The sequence below is a fragment of the Salvelinus alpinus genome, chromosome 9 (genome assembly GCF_045679555.1).
Source record: "Salvelinus alpinus chromosome 9, SLU_Salpinus.1, whole genome shotgun sequence".
Classification (NCBI taxonomy): domain Eukaryota; kingdom Metazoa; phylum Chordata; class Actinopteri; order Salmoniformes; family Salmonidae; genus Salvelinus; species Salvelinus alpinus.
The window spans coordinates 85,493,149-85,517,240 of record NC_092094.1 but is presented as its reverse complement, the minus strand read 5'-3'; the positions used below and the strand labels follow the sequence as shown (position 1 = coordinate 85,517,240).

At 45.1% G+C, this 24,092-nt stretch overlaps 1 pseudogene; it reads right to left on the bottom strand.

Moving 5' to 3' along the window:
• Positions 1-3,362: 3,362 nt before the first annotated feature.
• Positions 3,363-22,905, bottom strand: LOC139531006 (60 kDa lysophospholipase-like; annotated as a pseudogene).
• Between the last annotated feature and the right edge of the window lie 1,187 nt (positions 22,906-24,092).

Here is a 24,092-nt window from a genome sequence, read left to right as displayed (position 1 = left end):
TACAGCTGCACCATCGAGAGCATCTTGACTGGCTGCATGTAAACGCTCGTCGTTAGGTGGAAGAGAGGAGGACCAAAGCGCAGCGTGGTATGTTTCCATATTTATTGGAAACACTTAACACGAACAAAAACAATAAACAGAAAATGAAACTAACGACGCTACAGACCTGAACATGTGAACATACAGACCACGAAGAACGCAATGAACAGGAACAATCACCCACAAACAAACAGTGAGAACAGCCTACCTAAATATGGTCCCAATCAGAGGAAACGTAAAACACCTGCCCCTGATTGAGAACCATATCAGGCTAGTTGACAACCCTAAACCAAACATAGAAACACATAACATAGAATGCCCAACCAGCTCACGTCCTGACCAACTAAACAAGACTGAACAAAGGAAATAAGGTCAGGAACGTGACAGTACCCCCGCTGTTGTACGTGACAGTACTCCGGCCGCAAAACCTGAACCTATAGGGGAGGGTCTGGGTGGGCATCTGTCCACGGTGGCGGCTCTGGCTCTGGACGTGGCCCCCACCCCACCATAGTTAATCCCCGCTTCTGTGGCCTACTGACGGCTCTGGCAGATCCTGGCTGACTGACGGCTCTGGCGGATCCTGTCTGGCGGGCGGCTCTGGCAGCTCCTGACTGACGAACGGGTCTAGCGGCTCCTGACTGACGAACGGGTCTAGCGGCTCTTGACTGACGGACGGCTCTGAAGGCTCAGGACAGACGGGCGGCTTTGAAGGCTCAGGACAGACTGGCGGCTTTGAAGGCTCAGGACAGACGGGCGGCTCTGAAGGCTCAGGACAGACGGGCGGCTCAGACGGCGCTGGGCAGACGGACGGCGCAGGCGGCGCTGGGCAGACGGGCATCGCAGGCGGCGCTGGGCAGACGGGCAGTGCAGGCGGCGCTGGGCAGACGGGCAGTGCAGGCGGCGCTGGGCAGACGGGCAGCGCAGGCGGCGCTGGGCAGACGGGCAGCGCAGGCGGCGCTGGGCAGACGGCAGACTCTGGCCGGCTGAGGCGCACAGTAGGCCTGGTGCGTGGTGCCGGAACTGGTGGTACCGGGCTAAGGACACGCACCTCAAGGCTAGTGCGGGGAGCAGCAACAGGGCGCACAGGGCTCTGGAGACGCACAGGAGGCTTGGTGCGTGGTGCCGGAACTGATGGTACCGGGCTGGAGACACGCACCACAGGGCGAGTGCGTGGAGGAGGAACAGAGTTCTGGAGACGCACTGGAAGCCTGGTGCGTGGTGTAGGCACTGGTGGTACTGGGCTGGGGCGGGGAGGTGGCGCCGGATATACCGGACCGTGCATGCGTACTGGCTCCCTTGAGCACCGAGCCTGCCCAACCTTACCTGGTTGAATGCTCCCCGTAGCCCGGCTGTGTTGGCGAACCGGGGACACCATGCGTAAGGCTGGTGCCATGTATGCCGGCCCGAGGAGACGCACTGGAGACCAGACGCGTTGAGCCGGCTTCATGGCACCTGGCTCAATGCTCAATCTAGCCCGGCCGATACGTGGAGCTGGGATGTACCGCACCGGGCTAAGCACACGTACAGGAGACACCGTGCGCTTTACCGCATAACACGGTGTCTGCCCGTACTCACGCTCTCCACGGTAAGCTCGGGAAGTTGGCGCAGGTCTCCTACCTGACTTCGCCACACTCCCTTTTATCCCCCCCCAAGGAATTTTTGGGGATGTCTCTCGGGCTTCCTACCGCGTCGCCGTGCTGCCTCCATTCGCCGGTATCCCTCCTCACACTGCTCCAGAGAATCCCAGGCGGGCTCCGGCATTCTCCCTGGGTCGAGCGCCCACCTGACGATCTCCTCCCACGTAGTGTAGTCCAGACTCTGCTCCCATGTCCATTCCTCCTTGCGCTGCTCCTGCTGCCGCTGCCTGTTACCACGCTGCTTGGTCCATTTGTGGTGGGTGATTCTGTAACGCTCGTCGTTAGGTGGAAGAGAGGAGGACCAAAGCGCAGCGTGGTATGTTTCCATATTTATTGGAAACACTTAACACGAACAAAAACAATAAACAGAAAATGAAACTAACGACGCTACAGACCTGAACATGTGAACATACAGACCACGAAGAACGCAATGAACAGGAACAATCACCCACAAACAAACAGTGAGAACAGCCTACCTAAATATGGTTCCCAATCAGAGGAAATGTAAAACACCTGCCCCTGATTGAGAACCATATCAGGCTAGTTGACAACCCTAAACCAAACATAGAAACACATAACATAGAATGCCCACCCAGCTCACGTCCTGACCAACTAAACAAGACTGAACAAAGGAAATAAGGTCAGGAACGTGACACTGCATCACCGCTTGGATTGGCAAATGGACCACCCTTCACCGTAAAGCGCTACAGAGGGTGGTGCGGACAGCCCAGTACATCACTCAGGGCCAAGCTCCCTGCCATCCAGGACCTCTATATCAGGCAGTGTCAGAGAAAGGCCCGAAAAAATGCTGAAGCCATAGACTGTTCACTCTGCTACTGTCCAACACCCGAAGCCCGAACTATCTGTAATGTCTATCTTGCACTGACCCTACACACACACTCATTGTTTTGTACTGAGTGTACAAAACATTAGGATCACTCTTTCAATGACAGGCTGACCAGGTGAATCCAGGTGAAAGCTATGATCCCTTACTGATCCCTTATCATCACCTGTTAAATCCACTTCAATCAGTGTAGAAGGGGGGGAGACCGGTTAAAGAAGGATTTTTAAGCCTTGAGACATGGATTGTGTATGTGTGCCATTCAGAGGGTGAATAGGCAAGACATAAGATTTAAGTGCCTTTGAACGGGTTATTGTAGTAGGTGCCTGGCGCACCGGTTTGAGTGTGTCAAGAACTGCAACGCTGCTGGGTTTTTCACGCTCAGTAATTTCCTGTGTGTATCAAGAATGGTCCACCTACCAAAGGACATCCAGCCAACTTGACAACTGTGCGAATGCATTGGAGTCAACATGTACTCTGTTCTTTATTTTACTCTTATTAATATCTATCCTGATGCCTAGTCACTTCACCTTTAATTCATGTACATATCTACCTGAAATACCTCGTACCCCTGCACATTGATCTCGTACACCCTGCATATAGCTCCATTCTTGAATATTTTATTTTATTCCTTGTGTTAAGACTTCATTTTAGCTCTGCATTATTGGGAAGGGCTCGTAAGCAAACATTTCACAGTAAAGTCTACACCAGTTGTATTCAGCGCATGTGATAAAAAATATTTGCAGGGAACACAATATATGGTCTAAACTTGGCATATAAGTTTCTCACTTATGGATGGCACAAATTGGAATATGGGGGAGGGGAATGGGCAGGGTATATGCAAATTAAATACTGTAGCATTTTATGTGGGACCTTAACCGTACCCATCCTTTACTACCCATGTTTGTAAATGGGAGAGAGGCTCCCAGTCCCGAACTCACCACATCCATGGGCGTCTTCCCGTCGTAGCCTCGTATGTTCAGGTCTCCCCCGGCCAGGTGCCACATTTCCAGGCCCTCGATGTCAGCATTGGATGCCAGACTTTAACACATCAAACACCACCAGTGAATTCACTTGGAGGGTTCCTATTCAAGTGGTTTCATGATAAAGGGACTAAAACAACCAGATATCTACAGTAATAATAACATCAGGGTTTATTGTATAATCACACTAATCGATTATGAAAAGGACTATGAGTATGCTTGTTCGCTTCCAGTGAAAGACAAAATCTCTCCCACTCTTTTTTCTAAAAGTGAGGACACCAGCCAGGCAGAGCAGTTCAGGGTTCTGTGGTGATGACGTTTGGATGCTGCAGTGGTCCAGAGCTATGCTGTCAGGGAGCATTTCAAGTTTTTATGTAAGACAACTTGGACAACTGGTCGTACCTGCACAAACCATGTAGGATGGGTCTTCGGGCAATGCATGTGTGAGAAAGTTCTGTGTGTGTGTGTGTGTGTGTGTGTGTGTGTGTGTGTGTGTGTGTGTGTGTGTGTGTGTGTGTGTGTGTGTGTGTGTGTGTGTGTGTGTGTGTGTGTGTCCCACCTGTACAGCTCTGCGCCTGCATCCTTCAGCTCATCGCTGGAGAAACGGGCTCCTGTCTCTCTCAGCAACTTCACCACCTCTTTGTGTCTGGATGGACAGAGAGATGGACAGACAGACACAGAGATATGAGAAACAGTTTTCAAGTACAGATGCTATATACAGTGTACTACAATCAAGGAAAAGATGACACGTGCAAAGCAGAATCAAGCTCACAGTGCGAGTCAGAGATCAGTGAAACTGAGACCATTAGGTGGAACACTAGTGATCCATCATTGTTTGAGCTATGACTGCAATGTGCATTAGTCATTTTTCTAGCAAGTTCTCATAGTCTCTGTTGACAGTGACAAGTTGTGGCACTGTGACTGGGTGCTAAACAAGTAGGGACAAGTTCCGAACGCCCCCACAGTTAACCACCCACACATGGAGCCTGAGCAGAACGTCTCAGCAGCTCCAAGGATGCACTACACAGTGGTGGAGACAAAAGGCACAGCTCCATGGCCAGAACCAGGGACTTTCATATAATTTAAACTAAGAACATCCATCAAATGTTTAAGAGGTTAAATGCACACACTACGGTATCTGTTGGTCATGCACGTCTAGCTCTACTTTGAGATAGGTTTTGGCCATAGAGACAGTGGCAAGCCATAGAAACAGTGGCAAGCCAAGGCTAATGTATTTCAGTCCTTTTGCTAGAGACAAGGGACCGTTTCTGTCATCCATGAAGCTGTGGACAGGCAGGTAAGACTGGTTCAAGACACTACCCTTCGCTGTACTGTGTTTCCATCCTTATATGGTAATCGGGAAGGAACAATAGTTGGCTTTTGAAATGTGGTTTAAACTTAGGAGGAAATGGCATAAAGCCTAAAAACGAAAAAAAATCTGTCTGAAATAAAATTGATATTTATTTCAAGTAACTCTTACAAAATGGAACATATTGCATTATCACAAAGACCTGTAACAAAACAGAGATTTTGACAGTGTAAGAGAGACAGAATGGGATATGGCTATTTCCCCAATCAAGCATCGGAGGTTAATTATGCTACCAGGTTGAAGATCCCACTCTGCAACCCTCAGCCCTTCCGTACCAAGACAACATGGGCTTGTCTGTGCCTGCCCTGCCAACGGTTTACATCCACCTCTCTCAATGCTCGTTCACACACACACACACACACATTTCTCCTTGAGGCACCCACAGCATGATACTAAACACTGCAGCCTTGAATGTCTTACATTCCCCAAATAAATGATATGAGCACACAGCAATGTCAAAAAATGATTAAAAAAACATGAAAATAATAACAATTTGGGGTAAAAATGAATACTGGAGGTATTAGAAGATTACAATTAGCCCAATTGGCAGCTAATTATTGTGGTGGCCTTTAAACTCCATTAGGACTCTTCCTCTGGTTTCAACCCCCATCTGAGAGCCCCAGTAGCAGTCATTCCCTCCTGGATATGATAGTCATTTAGCAGGCCCAGACTCCCTGCCTCAGACACTGTAATGAGCTGCCGTCTAACTGCCTGCTGCTTGTACACCATTCGCTCTAAAGACTGCCATGGAAATATAAGGAGGTTGTTAATGGCCAACAGGGGAATTTCAAATGTCCCACTTAATTCTGTGTGAATGATATCATTACTGTGTGATGCACACACCACTCCCTGGGCAAATAGAAGAAATCAGTTAGAATTGGCTACTGGGGGCTTGAATCATAAGGGATGGGTGAACATCTATTGTAGAGGCAAAGCTGTTAAGGACATATCATACTCCATTCCCCCAACCTCCCAATGCCATCCCTCTATTCCTCAATGCCCCCCCCCCCCCCCACAAATAAATGTAAAGCTATTGTCTTGGCCCACATGTTAGCTCATTCCTACCTGAAATGCACAGCGTTGCGCAGGGGTGTGTCCCCATTGCAATCTTTGGCATGGACGGTGGCTCCCTGGTCCAGTAGATACTGCACCCCTTTGAGGTGGCCCTCACTGGTAGCGATGTGCAGAGGGGTGCGTCCATCATAGCCCCTAGACTCAGGTTACTGCCCTGATGACAAGAAACGCATCACATACTGTAGATTCTGTTGTGATGATACCACGGTGTATATAAAACAGTGTATTGAGGTATCAAACCCAAACCTATGTTGTGCTACACATGTACCTGGAGCATAACCTTCTGAATGGTGACAGTGGCTGTGTCCGAATAGATGTAATTGTGTTCTAAATAGTAGGCCTTTTGGGTATGCAAAAATAGAACGTTTGATAGTATGTGAAATTTCACATTTGAGAATGCTTAAATGCCAGGTCATACTAATTTCGGCATTTCGGCTAGTAGAATTTGCTGCACACTATTGAGGAAGATAATCATCTTTCCAGACCCACGTGTGTTTGACAGCAAGCAGCTGATAATCATATAAGTGATTATAAAAAAGGAACGAATGGGGGGAATCAACGTAACTGCGCATTAGATGACGCATTCTAAGTATGAATGAGCCTAGTGTGTTGATATTTGTTGCTTACTGCATTCGTTTTCACTAAACAGTATTGCTAAATAGTATGCAGTACGATTAGTACACAGCATGTCGTTTTAGTAAGTAGTAGGGAAGACAGATTTCGGACACGGTCAGTTCCATCTTGAATTGATAGACATTTTTTAAAGAGTAGCCAACCCATTCCTCTACTCATACTGAAATATAACCCCAATAAAATAAGCTCCCAAAGACCAAAATAAGTGGGTTATTTCAAATGAAATTGACAGGAAACACTAGGCAATCATCCTCATGTCAAAAGTTAACTGCAAAGGAGACCATATCAAAATCAATCTTTACATCTAACACAATATGACTACTGAGGTTCCAGTCGGTTATCTCATGAAACTCAATCTTTGGTATGCACTGCACTGACAGGTTCAACCAGATGGACCGTGGGACTAAGGGAGTAATAAAATGACACCCATTTGACAGTGCATTGTCTGTGTTATCAGTCTGGGAACATGTGTGTCCTAGAACACTAACAACATATGGACTGAACTCTGTCCTACTGAGAGTAAACATGTAGTTAGTTAGAACATGCATGTTTTCTACTCTCCCTCCTTATAAAATATGAGGTTGTTGCAGTGATTCTTTTTACTAACAGACATTATGACAGGTTGTATTTAAATAACTGTTCCTCACCATCTCCTTTAAAGCATCTAAGGCCCCCACGTCTCCAATCTTAGAAGCAGCACAAGCTAAGGTGGGGGTCAGAGCATCCCTTATGGCTTGAAGCTCCTGGAAACATCAGTAGAGAAAAATCATGCCAATACAAAGGCTGACAATCATCAGGAAATGAATGTTTTATGTAATGTGTTATGAGTGATATAAAAAATACACTATAAAGTTGGATTCAACATATTAAAAATAAATAAAAAATGTGTTGTGACATTGTGACATTGTTCCCCTTAGCGCTGGGCAGTGCAACGACTGGAGAAAGTAGTTTTTTGTACTTCAATGGGAGCTCTGTCCTCTCAGATAAGCCAGAGCCTGATAAAAACCTGTTAGGTGGAAGGTAACCCTGCAGTCTCAGTGGTGGTGACAGTGTGATGTGGCCTCACCTTCTTACTATTGATGCTCAGGGACTTGGCGATGACCTGAATGAAGCGACTGTCACTCAGAGTGAGCTTGGCCCCCTGCAGGTTACCGATCATCTCCCCCCGCAGGTTCTGACTCAGCATCTGGACACATAACACACAGACAGCACAACAAAGACACAGTCAGGGCAACACAGACAGCACAACAAAGACACAGTCAGGGCAACACAGACAGCACAACACACAGACAGGGCAACACAGACAGCACAACACACAGACAGGGAAACATAGACAGCACAACATACAGACAGGGAAACACAGACAGCACAACAAACAGAAAGGGCAACACAGACAGCACAACACACAGACACAGTCAGAGCAACACAGACAGCACAACACACAGACACAGTCAGAGCAACACAGACAGCACAACACACAGACACAGTCAGAGCAACACAGACAGCACAACACACAGACACAGTCAGAGCAACACAGACAGCACAACACACAGACACAGTCAGAGCAACACAGACAGCACAACACACAGACACAGTCAGAGCAACACAGACAGCACAACACACAGACAGGGAAACATAGACAGCACAACACACAGACACAGTCAGAGCAACACAGACAGCACAACACACAGACACAGTCAGAGCAACACAGACAGCACAACACACAGACACAGTCAGAGCAACACAGACAGCACAACACACAGACACAGTCAGAGCAACACAGACAGCACAACACACAGACACAGTCAGAGCAACACAGACAGCACAACACACAGACACAGTCAGAGCAACACAGACAGCACAACACACAGACACAGTCAGAGCAACACAGACAGCACAACACACAGACACAGTCAGAGCAACACAGACAGCACAACACACAGACAGGGAAACATAGACAGCACAACACACAGACACAGTCAGAGCAACACAGACAGCACAACACACAGACACAGTCAGAGCAACACAGACAGCACAACACACAGACACAGTCAGAGCAACACAGACAGCACAACACACAGACACAGTCAGAGCAACACAGACAGCACAACACACAGACACAGTCAGAGCAACACAGACAGCACAACACACAGACACAGTCAGAGCAACACAGACAGCACAACACACAGACACAGTCAGAGCAACACAGACAGCACAACACACAGACACAGTCAGAGCAACACAGACAGCACAACACACAGACACAGTCAGAGCAACACAGACAGCACAACACACAGACACAGTCAAGCATGATCAAAGATGTCATCAGCTTGTCACTTCTATGATCCTTTTATCTCCATGTGAATCAACTCTGATATCTACTTCTCTTTACACTCTAATGTGATATTTGTTTCAGACATAGGACTCAGACATGTCACTGGGGTTGGGCTTCAGAATTCTCTCTACAAGGGGCCAACATTGTGTAGGGATTGAAGGACTGTGCGTTTAGACTATGAATCTTAATGTCCTCTTGGCCTCTATGTTTAGCTCCTTCCTGGCCAGCACGTAGGACAGCTTGCAGAGTGCAGCCTCAGAAGTCATGTCACTGGCTGCCACCAGCCCTGCATCACTCAGGACCTGAGGAGACCAGGAAGACATGTTAAGAACACACATCCATCCACATCCTACCCATTAAACATACATGGTCTTCTGGTCTACCATTCTGGTGGCGTATGATGTGGTGACAGAACCCCTCAGACACTGGGTGCAGTTAACAATGATCACGCCCCTCTCTGTGGTATTCCGGAACTCCTTCAGCAGGTCAGCTTGGTTGTCAGGGGCGTTACCACTACCATACGTCTCCAGGACGACGCCCTCCATGGGCGCCTGCAGGAAGGACTTCACCTGTAGAGAAAGAGAGAGCGAGAAGATAGGCCATTTTAGTCTGGCTGGTAGGAAAAGAGAGGGAGAGAAGTGTACAGAGCAAGCTAGGATAGGGTTTAACAATAGGCCCAGACTTTACCAGCCCCCCCCCCCCATTTATGCCAGCAGCATACCACCCTGCATACCACTGCTGGCTTGCTTCTGAAGCTAAGCAGGGTTGGTCCTGGTCAGGCCCTGGATGGGAGACCAGATGCTGCTGGAAGTGGTGTTGGAGGGCCAGTAGGAGGCACTCTTTCCTCTGGTCTAAACAAAGATCCCAATGCCCCAGGGCAGTGATTGGGGACACTGCTCTGTGTAGGGTGCCGTCTTTCGGATGGGACGTTAAACGGGTGTCCTGACTCTCTGAGGTCATTAAAGATCCCATGGCACTTATCGTAAGAGTAGGGGTGTTAACCCCGGTGTCCTGGCTAAATTCCCAATCTGGCCCTCAACCATCACGGTCACCTAATAATCCCCAGTTTACAATTGGCTCATTCATCCCCCTCCTCTCCCCTGTAACTATTCCCCAGGTCGTTGCTGCAAATGAGAATGTGTTCTCAGTCAACTTACCTGGTAAAATAACGGATAAATAAATAAAAAAAATCCCCCAGCCCATCTGGTGCCCATGCCACCCAGGCTGTCTCTCAGTCTCAGGGTGATTCACTGGCTCTAGGAAAGCTCTTTACCACACCAGCCCTGGCATCTGGAGAGGAGACGGCTCAAATGGCCAGGCATGGGGAACCATTAACATCAAGGTGCTAAGAGACAGCGTCATTTCACCTGGCAACCCTTGGACCTTAGGCCTAACTTGTGCAGGCAGGGAAATATAGCAAGAGCTGGGCATAGCCCCAAATCTTCCATTGGATTTCGGATCAAGCCTCTAGCTAGCCAAAAATGTGTGCAACACAGATTCCTAAATAACCCCCATGATGGCAGAGACCGTGGAAGGCAGAGGAGAGCCTGATGCATAGTCAAAAAAGAAGCAAGTGATTAAAACAGATGAAAAAGCAACATGGCAGAGGGACCAGATTGAGACAGTAAAGTCATCCTCCCCTCAGTCTGTAGATAGGGAGGTGTATCTAAGTGTTTAAATGTCGGTGCCACTACCCTCGTCTTTAGTGGGTAATTGGACATGCCCCATAACCCTGTCTCATTTTTCACTGGGCTAAGTGCTGCTGGCAACCCCAGAGCAGATCCTGGCTGTATGCAGACCACTTGGAACACCCACATGATGGTGGCTTGTCAGAAAACAAAGTAGGGCCTTCATGAGAGGATACACCACAACATAGCTGCAATGAAGACTTTTAGATGAAGGTGGCTCCAAATGGGCTGATTTAGTCTTTCTACAACAGGATATTACTATACTGAACAAGAATATAAACGCAACATGTAAAGTGTTGGTCCCATGTTTCATGAGCTGAAATAAAAGATCCCAAACATTTTCCATATGCACAAAAAGCTTATTTCTCTCAAATTTCTGGAACAAATTTGTTTACATCCCTGTTCTCCTTTGTTAAGATAATCCATCCACCTGACAGGTGTGGCTTATCAAGAAGCTGATTAAACAGCATGGCCATTACACAGATGCACCTTGTGCTGGGGTCATTAAAAGGCCACTCTAAAATGTGCAGTTTTGTCACACAACACAAAGTCACAGATGTCTCAAGTTGAGGGAGAGTGCAATTGTCATGCTGACTGCAGGAATGTCCACCAGAGCTGTTGCCAGAGAATTTCATGTTCCTTTCTCTACCAAAAGCCACCACCAACGTCCTTTTAGAGAATTTGGCAGTACGTCCAACCATCCTCACAACCACGTGTAACCACGCCAGCCCAGGACTTCCACATTCAGCTTCTTCACCTGTGGGATCATCTGAGACCAGTCACCCGGACAGCTAATGAAACTGTGGAGTATTTCTATCTGTAATAACGCCCTTTTGTGGGGAAAACACATTTGATTGGCTGGGTCTGTCTCCCGAGTGGGTGGGCCTATGCCCTCCCAGGCCCACCCACGGCTGTGCCCCTGCCCCCTTAAGGTCACTGCAGTGATGCCTGGGAAGAGCCGCAGCAGACCCACGTTACGGTTCATCTGAGTGCTCACTTTGAACCGTGCGGTCGTGTTCGCCCTCAATATCGTGTCCCAGTTAACTGCAGGGGAGAGGGAGAGAGTTCAGTGAAAACATCCATCTATCGGCCACGTCAAAGATTTGACTTGATATAGATACACTATGAGCACATAACAGGACAGAGCCAGTATGATACCCCTTGATTACTTCAGATCTGACCAGAGGAGGCAGGTTAGGAGACTTGAAGGCATTGAAACTCCCAGAGTCCACCTTGGTCACACGGTTCCCTCGGTACAGCTTGTGATTGAAATACACACACACCTAGAGAGAAACAGATGGGGAACGAATGAAACCTCAGAAGAGATAATACTATGGCTGTAGTATATATACAGTGGCAAGAAAAAGTATGTGAACCCTTTGGAATTACCTGAATTGATGCATAAATGAGTCATAAAATTTGATCTGATCTTAGTCAGAGCAATAGACAAACACAGTGTGCTTCAACTAATAACACACAAATTATTGAATACATCATTTAAACATTCACAGTGTAGGTTGGAAAAAGTATGTGAACCCCTAGGCTAATGACTTTTCCAAAAGCTAATTGGAGTCAGTAGTCAGCTAACCTGGAGTCCAATCAATGAGACAAGATTGGAGATGTTGGTTAGAGCTGCCCTGCCCTATAAAAAAAACTCACAAAATTTGAGTTTGCTATTCACAAGAAGCATTGCCTGATGTGAACCATGCCTCGAACAAAAGATATCTCAGAAGACCTACGATTAAGAATTGTTGATTTGCATAAAGCTGGAAAGGGTTACAAAAGTATCCCTAAAGGCATTGATGTTCATTAGTCGACAGTAAGACAAATTGTCTATAAATGCAGAAAGTTGAGCATTGTTGCTATTCCCCCTGGGAGTGGCCGTCTTGCAAAGATGACTGCAAGAGCACAGTGCAGAATGCTCAATGAGGTTAAAAGAAGAATCCTAGAGTGTCAGCTAAAGACTTACGGAAATCTCTGGAACATGCTAACATCTCTGTTGAAGAGTCTACGATATGTAAAACATTAAATAAGAATGATGTTCATGGGAGGACATCATGGAAGAAGACACTGCTGTCCAAAAAAAACATTACTGTACGTCTGAAGTTCGCAAAAGAGCACCTGGATGTTCCACAGCGCTTCTGGCAAAATATTCTGTGGACATATTAAACTACAGTTGAGTTGTTTGGAAGGAACACACAACACTATGTGTGGAGAAAAAAAGGCACAGCACACCAACAGTATGGGGGAGTATGGTGGAGGGAACATCATGGTTTGGGGCTGCTTTGCTGCCTCAGGGCCTGGACAGCTTGCTGTCATCGACGGAAAAATGTATTCCCAAGTTAATCAAGACATTTTTCAGGAGAATGTAAGGCTCTCTGTCTGCCAATTGAAGCTCAACAGAAGTTGGGTGATGCAATAGGACAACGACCCAAAACACAGAAGTAAATCAACAACAGAATGGCTTCAACAGAAGAAAATACGCCTTCTGGAGTGGCCCAGTCAGAGTCCTGACCTCAACCCGATTTAAAATGCTGTGGCATGACCTCAAGAGAGCAGTTCACCCCAGACATCCTAAGAATATTGCTGAACTGAAACAGTTTTGTAAAGATGAATGGTCCAAAATTCCTCCTGACCGTTGTGCAGGTCTGATCCGCAACTACAGAAAACATTTGGTTGAGTTTATTGCTGCCAAAGGAGGGTCAACCAGTTATTAAATCCAAGGGTTCACATACTTTTCCCACCCTGCACTGTGAATGTTTACACGGTGTGTTCAATAAAGACATGAAAACGTATAATTGTTTGTGTGTTATTAGTTTAAGCAGACTGTGTTTGTCTATTGTGACTTAGATGAAGATCAGATCAAATTTTATGACCAATTTATGCAGAAATCCAGGTAATTCCAAAGGGTTCACATACTTTTTCTTGCCACTGTATATATTCCCTTCAACAGACACAATGCTAAGGTAAATTAGCGCTTGGCTATTTTGTGCTATTGATTTAACAGAGCATGTGACAGAGCCATTGATTAAACACAATTACAACTACATTTTCCTCATTTCTTCATTTAAAATGTATCAATCCATCTTTGTTGATAGCAGCACATTCTCTAGATACATCATTCGTTAAAGGCCCCAGAGAGTGTGTACGTTTGTTATTCCGCGACTCTTAAAGACAAACACCCTTTGACACAACTCTGAAGTCTCATCTGGCAGTTTCAGGTTAGGTCCTGTATTGCGACACTCGCACATTCTCATGCTTTACTGAACAGTCTTGTTAAACAAGAGGTTTAAGGCTTTTGGTGCCTATTGTCTGACAACATAGTTCATCCTCACACCTTTATCAATCAGGTACAACATAGCCTCTACTATCTCAGTGGATTTGATTTATGTTGAAATTCGCATTAAGTTATATCACAAAAGCTCCAATCCACAGCAGCTTAAAAAGCTAGACAGACACACTTCAGCAAGATGAAAAATAATTTCAGTACAAAAGACATGCAATGGGGAATTAGTCTGATATAAATAATAGCAACTGGCAATTGAAGATTTCATTCATCAACACTTGATGATTGTGTGGCGCAGCGGTCTAAGGCACTTTGTTCTTAATTGACTTTCCTAGTTAAATAAAGGTTCAAATAAAATAAATTATTCAACATAAATTCACGTTCAAAAACAGGTACAGGTGACTTGTAGGCAACTGCGCTACCAAGAAGCCTCCCTCCACTATTCACCTCAGGAATCGAAAACTGACCGGCGATCAGCAGTGACTCCAAGAGGTTGTTTCTTCCATCGTTCCTCAACTCATAGATCGGCACCTGCAAGAGGTCATATAAACAACATATCACGCTTCTGTTATCTTATCTTCATCAGGCAGTTCAGCCATAAGGATGGCAGGTGCACCTGGGAGCCGGTGAGGATGGCAGGTGCACCTGGGAGCCGGTGAGGATGGCAGGTGCACCTGGGAGCCGGTGAGGATGGCAGGTGCACCTGGGAGCCGGTGAGGATGGCAGGTGCACCTGGGAGCCGGTGAGGATGGCAGGTGCACCTGGGAGCCGGTGAGGATGGCAGGTGCACCTGGGAGCCGGTGAGGATGGCAGGTGCACCTGGGAGCCGGTGAGGATGGCAGGTGCACCTGGGAGCCGGTGAGGATGGCAGGTGTACCTGGGAGCCGGTGAGGATGGCAGGCTTCCCCAGGTGCTCACACATGAAGGACAGAGCAGATGCTGTGTAGGCCATGGTGTCCGTGCCGTGGAGGATGACAAAACCGTCATACTTCTCATAGTGTTTCTGGAACCAAGAGGCAATAGAGAACAGGATCAGACTTGAAGTTCCAAGGTCAAAATATGTAGTCTACATCTTGCCACAAGCTTTTTGAAATGACTACTGTATTTATTACAAAAGCACCAGTACAGTACCACAAACAGCATGGTTACATAAAAAATTGTGATAACTGACTTTTACTTCAGGGAATGATTTGAGACTGTTGTATTATTGTAATACATTATGTTGTATCATAATGCATCTGCTTATGCATATGGTTAAAGTCAGGGTTATGGTTAGTGTTAGAGTGAGAAATGACAACACCAAGTACCTCAATGTCCTTCCCAATTGTAGACCAGTCATCTATGGTCATATTGCAAGAGTCCAGCAAAGGGCTGTACTCTAAAAAAGTGTACACTATCCTCTTATTCAGTTTTGACAGCCTGTGAAAAGGCACACATTTACTTTGAGTCACAATCATCCAATAATAAAGAAATCACAGAAAACACCCCGAAAGAAACAGTGCATTTACAACCGAGCTGACTGTTTACACAGAGACACATAAACAATCAAGGTTAAGCAAATGAGGCGATCACATTTTTAAAAAAGGAAATCACTTTAGGGGGTCTTTGTCTTGGATGTTTTGTTTACTTTACAAAGGCAGTGAGACTTGGTTCTGTTTACATGAGAGAGGAACAGGCCGAGGTTAAAGAAAGGAAAAGAGTGAGACAAGCTTAGTCTACTTTATGAAGCGAGACAAAGTCTATTTGGTTGGGCCTTCTGTTTCAGCAGCAGGGGTCCCAAACCAGTTCCAAAGCGTGAGGTGTGAATTATGGACGTGTGATGGAGGGGGCAAGGATTAGCTCATTTTAGAGGGGAAGGGGGAGACGCCCTGGGAAGTTTTGCTGTTTCTTCTGCTCAGTATGACACTGTATGGGGAGTTACTCATTTGAGGATGTTCTGAGGGGTGGTTGTTAGATGTGTGGAGGGGGGATGACTAGTTAGATCTCTGCGTCGCTTTAAAAAAGGGATGGGTTCATGTCTTAGCGAGACCCCATGTTCTAATTATAGGGTCAGTTGCTCCTGGCCTCCCATGCATATTAATGACTCCTCTAACCATGTTGTCCTAGCACCCTAATAAGATAGTGTGCCTCTGCTAAGCAGCTGTGAAAAGATTTTCAATTTAATCTCCCTTTTTAAGACACGGGACGGGACACGGCCACCCCCCACATTACCATAAGACAGCTAGAAACACGGATGGGGGGTGCACATCATCCCCTAGTTGGGGGTTCAATAGAACAGCAGGGGAATAGCAAGCTCACCCCTCAGCACCTAACCAGGGGCCTAAAGACACCACCCTAATTAGCCCTGGCTCCACACACAATCCTCAAACATATGTTGTTGATAATCTTAAAGCGATAGTGCCGCTGAAAACAATATTAAAATCACCAAGTATTAATTTATCTCCTGGTGTAGCCAACGGTGTGGCAGGGAAACAGGTATTAGCATACCGAGGGTAGGTTGCTGCCCCGTGGCCTAGCCTGCTGATGTCACGTTCCTGACCTTATTTTCCTTTGTTTAACTTTGTTTAGTTGGTCAGGACGTGAGCTGGGTGGGTAGTCTATGTTATGTGTTTCTATGTTGGGTTCAATGTGTTGCCTGATATGGTTCTCAATTAGGGGCAGGTGTTTGACGTTTCCTCTGATTGAGAACCATATTAAGGTAGGTTGCTCACACTGTTTGTTTGTGGGTGATTGTTGCTGTGTCTGTGTTTGTTACACCACACGGTACTGTCTCGTTCATTCATTCTTTCTTTCCTGTTCGTGCGTTCATTGTTTTTTATGTTCACAAGTTCAGGTCTGTTTAACGTCGTTTGTTGTTTTGTAATTTTCGAAGTGTTTTTTCGTATTCGTCTTTGCTTTAATAAATATTCATCATGTCTTCATACAACGCTGCGTTTTGGTCCGATCCCTACTCCTCCTCTTCAGACGAAAAGGAGGAGAGAAACCGTTACAGCTGATGAGGAGCAGAGTATTGGGAAGGGAGAGGAGCAAACAGGAGTTTGAGGTAAAGGCTTCCCACAGAGAATTTCACTACCACTTTTCACTCGCAGCTTTTCAATAAATCAATAAACCAATTTCCTACTACACACATTTCAAAATTCAAGTAATGTTAGGATATAATGACATCAGCTTGCCAATTTTATTTCAAGTCCACTGCACATGCTCACTGCAAAGTGCAAACTAAATAATTCAGGCATTAGGGACATTTATTAGCAATGTTTAGTGACAGCTAGTTTGTGTTAATCAAACTGTGCTGCCACACAAAGGAACATAATGATGGTAATAATGAAAAAGAACCTCACAGAAGCAAGGAGGAAAGAGGATGATTGAATCAACTACTGAACTTAATGAGAGATGATAGAATTATTTTTAGGGACGGAAGGTGATGTCCTATGAATCCCCTGTGAGACTGTTGAAGTGATCAGGGGGTGAGAAACAGAGGGCTAGGGAGGTGACACATTGCAGTTCTCCAAACAGACACTACCATGATCCAAGCAGGCACAGTGCCAGCAGCCCCTCCACACACATCCACATGCGCACACACAAACAGTCTCGCTCAGACTAGCTTGAAAAATACTGTGCTTGTGTAGTCCTCTTATCAGTCCCCTATAACCCAGCCCCATCCTGTCAGCCTGTATCTGTGGTCCAGAGCTGCTCTGAGTGGGTTTGAGGTTGAGGGGCTGAGCCCTGCATGTGTATCTGTATGGATTAGCGTGCAGGCAGACAGGGGCGCCCCCAATGGCCCCAACACTGCAGGCCAAGAGAGGAGAGGAGGCTGCTGGGTGGGATTTGACCCAAGGTTCCTTGGTCTGGGCTCAGCCTCCATCTGGAGGGGCGATAGTGGGCACCCCTTGGACCCGACCTGCCAGGACCCCATTCAGCAGAGGGCCCTCTCGCTGTTCCTGAACACACAGACCCAGACTACAAGGATGAAACACGCTTAATACAGATTAGCCTCACTCCCTGCAAGCGTGACACCAGCAACCCCTCGCAGGCCTATTCGCTCCCCGACAGCAGAAAGCTCCTGGGGATGCTTGGAGTATTACAGAAACATTGTGATAACTCGACTGTGCTGCACTGTTTTTAGCTAGAAATGAACCAATGAGATTACCTCTCTCTCTAGCGGGAGCGAAAACAAATGATCTGAAGAGATGGAATAAGGGCATAAGGTCAGGCAGCCGTGAAAACCACTACAGATATGCTGCTTCACAACTCCCTGCAGGTGAGTGCTCGTAGGATCACTCCCTGATAGATTCAAACACAGACACGACTGAGCAGCAAACTGTTCCTGCCAGGCACGTTTTGACACCAGGCGGGACGAATACAGAGGAATCAAACCACTCTCAGACACACAGCATAGCGTAGCGTAGTGTAGCGCAGGCATACAGTATGCTACCAGTACTATGGGACCCTTTTGATAGTTAATCAGCGTGGTGTGTCAGCATCCTGTCAAAACAACACAGAGAGTTTTAGAGTGACATGTTCCCAGGCATGTAGGGAATAGAAACGTGTGATATTATAGCCTGTAGGTCTACTGCCATGGAGGAGCCATACTGAACTGATTTTGGGGGAGGATCTCAACCTTTATCCTGACATGGTACACTACAATGTGTTTTTTCAAGGAACCTTTTAAAAAGCCTTGTAGATTGAAAAAGCCTTGAAATCTGGCAATGTCTTGTCTTTGAATTTGAGAGTCAAATTAAGCAACAGAACTTTCAGCCATCTCGCTCTCCAAATTCACACAGGAATGTGCCTTTGTTTCACAGACATTTCCCACCGAAACTCTAACACATTCTAAAAGGTTATAAAGGAAATACTGTAACTAGAAAAGTATATACACTACATGTACAATGTCTCCATCCTTGACGTTGTGTATGAAATATGAAAAATGATGAAAGCATTTTTGTTAAGAGAGGGATGTGATCTTAGAAACTATAAGAGGAAATTGTTTCTATAACTTTGTACAACTGAGTCGTCACCGCACCTTGAGTGAAGTCAGAGAGCGTGTCAGCGTCTCGAACTGCCCCTTTTGAATGAACTGCATAAAATGGTGGGTTAAGAATTAACATATCAGACCAGAGAGGCGTGTAGCTGCAGCTCACGTCCAAAGTGGTTTGAACTCTGAAATCTCAACACGAGGTAGAGACAATAACGTCACCTCCCGGAAAATCACTGGTACGGCTGATTAGCTGTCCTAAGTAAAATATCTAGAAAAGTGAATTTAAGTGGGACCATTCTACTACTCTTCTCAAATCACCTTAGTACACTACTCTCATCACCCAATGGGAACCATCGACACGGCTGGCTAGCCTATCTTCAAAGAGGCAGCTTCAGGAGTGAATGGAAAGTAGAATAAACTGTAGTTCTGTTCAGGACTACACGACAAGTCACCGGATACCGAACGACACCAGAGAACAACAGTAGAAGAGACGAGTGGGGACCCCTTTTGGACAATCAGAGCCTTACAAGCGTGCCGCGGAAAGGCCTAACACCCTTTTTAAGAAGGCCTAGTTCCGACAGCGATACACAGCGATTTCTTACTCCAAATGGGCGGCGGTTCGTGTGCAAAGTATATGATTACTGTGAGAGTAGTTTCTAAAATATACCAACGATAAGTGTCTCTTTCTTTCTCTCTCTCCATATCTATTGTGTCAGTCTGCTAGGGACCTGTTTCTAATGTATTAAGTCTGTATGTTTATCCTGTGTTATCATTTAGTTAGCTAGTAAATAAATAATTAAACCAATTTGTGTACTACTGAATCATAAGTAAGGCTGGATTTTTTGCAGATGCAGGAGGTTACAACTGTTTATAATGATGATATGATACAAGGTTATGATTAATACGTTGACTGTTTTACGGATGTGATAGGTAAAGACCTTCAGAGTTTAATTCAGGAGATGGTAACTCTTTTAAACAACCGCTCTCATGGTGCCCCAAATCCTAATGAGTTAATTGTTACATGATTAATTTAATCAGGTAACAATTAAATATATTTAGTTGATTAGATAAATATCAGTCATCAGATGAATGAAAATAAAGTCACAACAATACAATAGTCTCCTGTGTAAAGAAATGGTAAGGGCGTAAACATTTATGTATCGGTAGTAGCGGTAGGTAGAGGTTCATATATTTCTATAAGAGCAGATATAACTACTATTAGCCTAGTATGTTAGTCTTTTATTATCTGTATCAAACTCCAAGCTCACCATCTGAAGTTTGTCAGTCAAATAGCACAAGGCTACAATAGTCTAAATCTACAGTGATGAGCTGTTACATGGAGGTCAAACAGTACTCTTTTCACAGTTTGAATGATTGTACACTGTACGAAGATTGTAAAATAAAGTAAAACATCTCAACATTTAACTAGCCAATATATTAATAACAGCGAAGGCAAAGTAAAAAGACTAAACAGAAATAGGGATAGAAGGCTGCAGAGGAGCCCTGGAGAGGAATGAGGTGAAGGGAGAGGTGGAGCCAGGAGAGAGGTGGAGTGTATGGGTGACTTACGGCAGGACCAGGGTGTTCCTCTGTGGGCTACTCGTGCTGTAGTCTTCGTACATACGGGACTGCAGAGCATACTCCTCATCATGGAGGATGAGAAGCTTTCGCAGGGCCTTCACAAACGAATTAGGCTCTGGGAACAGCACTGTGTATGCGAGACAGAGAGAGACAGAGTTGAGAAGGTGATGTTACCATTAGAGTACGGAGCAACAAATCAGTCAGAGTTCAGGTAGGGTGAGCTCAACAACAGCCTATATAGATTTGAGTCTGATGTTTATTTTGTAAAGAGAGGACTCTGACATAGCCTAGGGACCTTGGGTTCGAGAGTGTAGCAATATGGTAGAGTCTAGGGCCGGGAAGATACCAGTATCGCGATATTCGTTAGTATCGTGGCAAGGAAACAAAACACGAAGTAGATGTAACTTCTTTAGGAAAACAGCCCTAATGTTGGAAACAAAACACGAAGTAGATGTAACCTCTTTAGAAAAACAGCCCTAATGTTGGAAACAAAACACGAAGTAGATGTAACTTCTTTAGGAAAACAGCCCTAATGTTGGAAACAAAACACGAAGTAGATGTAACCTCTTTAGAAAAACAGCCCTAATGTTGGAAACAAAACACAAAGTAGATGTAACTTCTTTAGGAAATCAGCCCTAATGTTGGAAACAAAACACGAAGTAGATGTAACTTCTTTAGGAAAACAGCCCTAATGTTGGAAACAAAACACGAAGTAGATGTAACCTCTTTAGGAAAACAGCCCTAATGTTGGAATCAAAACATGAAGTAGATGTAACTTCTTTAGGAAAACAGCCCTAATGTTGGAATCAAAACATGAAGTAGATGTAACTTCTTTAGGAAAACAGCCCTAATGTTGGAAACAAAACAAGAAGTAGATGTAACTTCTTTAGGAAAACAGCCCTAATGTTGGAAACAAAACAAGAAGTAGATGTAACTTCTTTAGGAAAACAGCCCTAATATTGGAAACAAAACATCATGTCACCCAGAGTCACATTTATTTATTTTCCAAGCTATAGCACAAAATATTTTACATACAGCAGGTTTTTAAAAGGACCAAAGCATGAAGACTACTTCATGTTTTCATTTTTGCCATAGGAAGAAAATATGGCAATACTGGTATCGTCCCATTCTATTATTGTCCAGGCCCTAGTAGTCTACTTTCTTGTTAATTAGGCAAGTCAAACAGAAAGACTACTTCAAGAGCATTTTTGCAATAACGCAAATAAATAAATAAAATGTTTAAGTAATCAAAAGTCTTTTCAGGGGGCATTATCAGATTTACCATTCTCAGTTTATCATGCCTTGTGTTATACTCAACCCTAGTGGCAAACTTGAGAATCACCTTGATATGAAAAGTAGGCTGTGTTAGAAAATGACTAATCATTCATGTATTGTGAAATAACTTATATAACTCATCATAGGACAACAGCCCACCAGAATATGCTAATGTAATAAACCAGGGACAGACCCCGGGTCTTCAATGGCAAATTAGTTACCAATGAGTGCCTTTCCCAATAAATTAGTTCCTAAAGTGGGAGAAGGATGCAGGCTGCGTGGTATGCTGGCACGTGACTGCTAATGCATTTCAATGGGAGAGATGAGGCAGGGCAGCTGAGAGGCATGAATCCTGAGTCAAGCCACTGGAATGAGACGCCACTGTGGACCACCAGCCACTGGCTAGATGGAAAGATTGCATAAAGACAAAACTTTAGACTTCCAAACTGAGCCTTTGGAATGGTGTAATTATACAGTAGGCCCTATACCTAGAAACTATGGTCACATGAATTATGATGTAGTGTTTACTGTTTACTCCAAGTACCATCAACATCAGTGGATGCTGAATGAAATGAGAAGGGCTGGTCAGCCTAGAGCAGGGCTCCCCAACTGGTGGTCCGCAGGTGATTTATTTGGCCCCTCAAGTTTTCTTATAAAATAGAGGGATATACAGTATGTGATCGCATACAAATGTAAGGAGGGTTAGAAATGTTTTTGTCAAATATTATATCCTTTTGGGCTTCTTGCGGTCAATTTGCAGTCTACAAATTCTTTGTAATTATGTTCCGGCCCCCTCACCATCCGCTCAAGAATAACATCATCCTGCGGTTGAATCTAGTGGATGATCCTGGCGTAGACATACCCTTCATCAGACATTTTATCCAAAGTGCTTAACAGTTAACATTTGTCCTTGCCCCAAAAACAATGCTTAATTCTTTCCCATTTCAGGAAATTAATTATACAGAAATCAAAAGAAGAACAACTGGAATTGAAAAGATAAGCAGATATAAATGTTTCAGTGGTGTGTCACACTAGAAAAATACCTGGACAGTTTGGGTTGTTTACATCAACAAAAATCTTGATTTATCTTTGTAATGGTGTGTGGATGAAAGATCCTAATTCAGCTGATCTTGTACTCTGGAATTAATATGCAAGACTGACAGATGGCGATGGTGAACACATTCATTTAGGTCAACTGTGACAGATTGGACAGTTAACCAGTACTGAAGCATGATTTGGTCGTTTTGTACCCTCAACAAACATAATATTATGCTCTTTGATCCTGTTACCCTGTTACCCTGTTCTGTACGTCATAGCTAGTTATTCATTAGTTTAACGTTAGGGCAGTAGACATCCATCCACATGTGTTTTCAAATTAATTTTACAATGGGGAAGGAAGTGAGTTGAAACTAAGCATACGTGGACAAACATGATTTTCAGGATTTAGATTTTCAAGGTGCAATGTATGTTGCAAGAAGTTCACAGGACATTAAGTGTTTTGTTACAATGTAACCCGAGAACACAAAGCATTAAGCAGGCGAAAGAAATCTCATCACTGAATCTCTTGTTCCGTACTCAAGACCTCTAACTGCAAACCATGACAGATAAGTATGAGAATCAGTGTCCAGAATCAGGACTCTAAGCGCTCAAGTGGACTCTGCAATGCAGAAGAATATCACCCTTAGGTACCATCTGGAGGAATTCCAGAATGGTCACTCGCTACAGTGTGACAACCAACCAAGCAACCGGAGCCCGGTACTCAAAGGAGTGAAAACGATAGAAGGTTCAGACTTTGCCTCCCTCATGTGTCCCTCAGTCTTGGCCATTCAGCACTGAGTGATATGGCGCCTCTTCGCCAACAAAGCCATAGCTTGGCTTCTCCTCTTGGCCTTTCGGACCCAATTTCCCACAGAATGAAGCCAACCATCTCCACCCGCTTGGTGCGGAACGCCTTGACCAACTCGTTAAACATTTCCCAACCTTTGAAACCTTTCCAGGTTAGCCAAATGATAGTGAGACGTTCCTAACTGACATAGAGGACGCATTGGGTGGCTACCCGAATGCTACGGGTTCTAACAGGGTTTACCTGTTGAAGCGAATGTCAAATAGACACGTGACAAGGTTAATTTGTCCACAACAGCAACACGTGCTAAAAGACTATGCTAAACTTAAAACTTAGAATTCAGTGAAACTTAGAATTCAGTGGTTCTGCGACTCGCAAACATGATAGCTCACTGGCTAACAAGCTCAGAATGAACACCAACAAGCTTACTATCATAGGTTTCATTCAGCTTACTTTGGCCTACTCACTGAAACAGGAATTATTATTTTTATCCATTATTTTGCCAGGTAAGTTGACTGAGAACACATTCT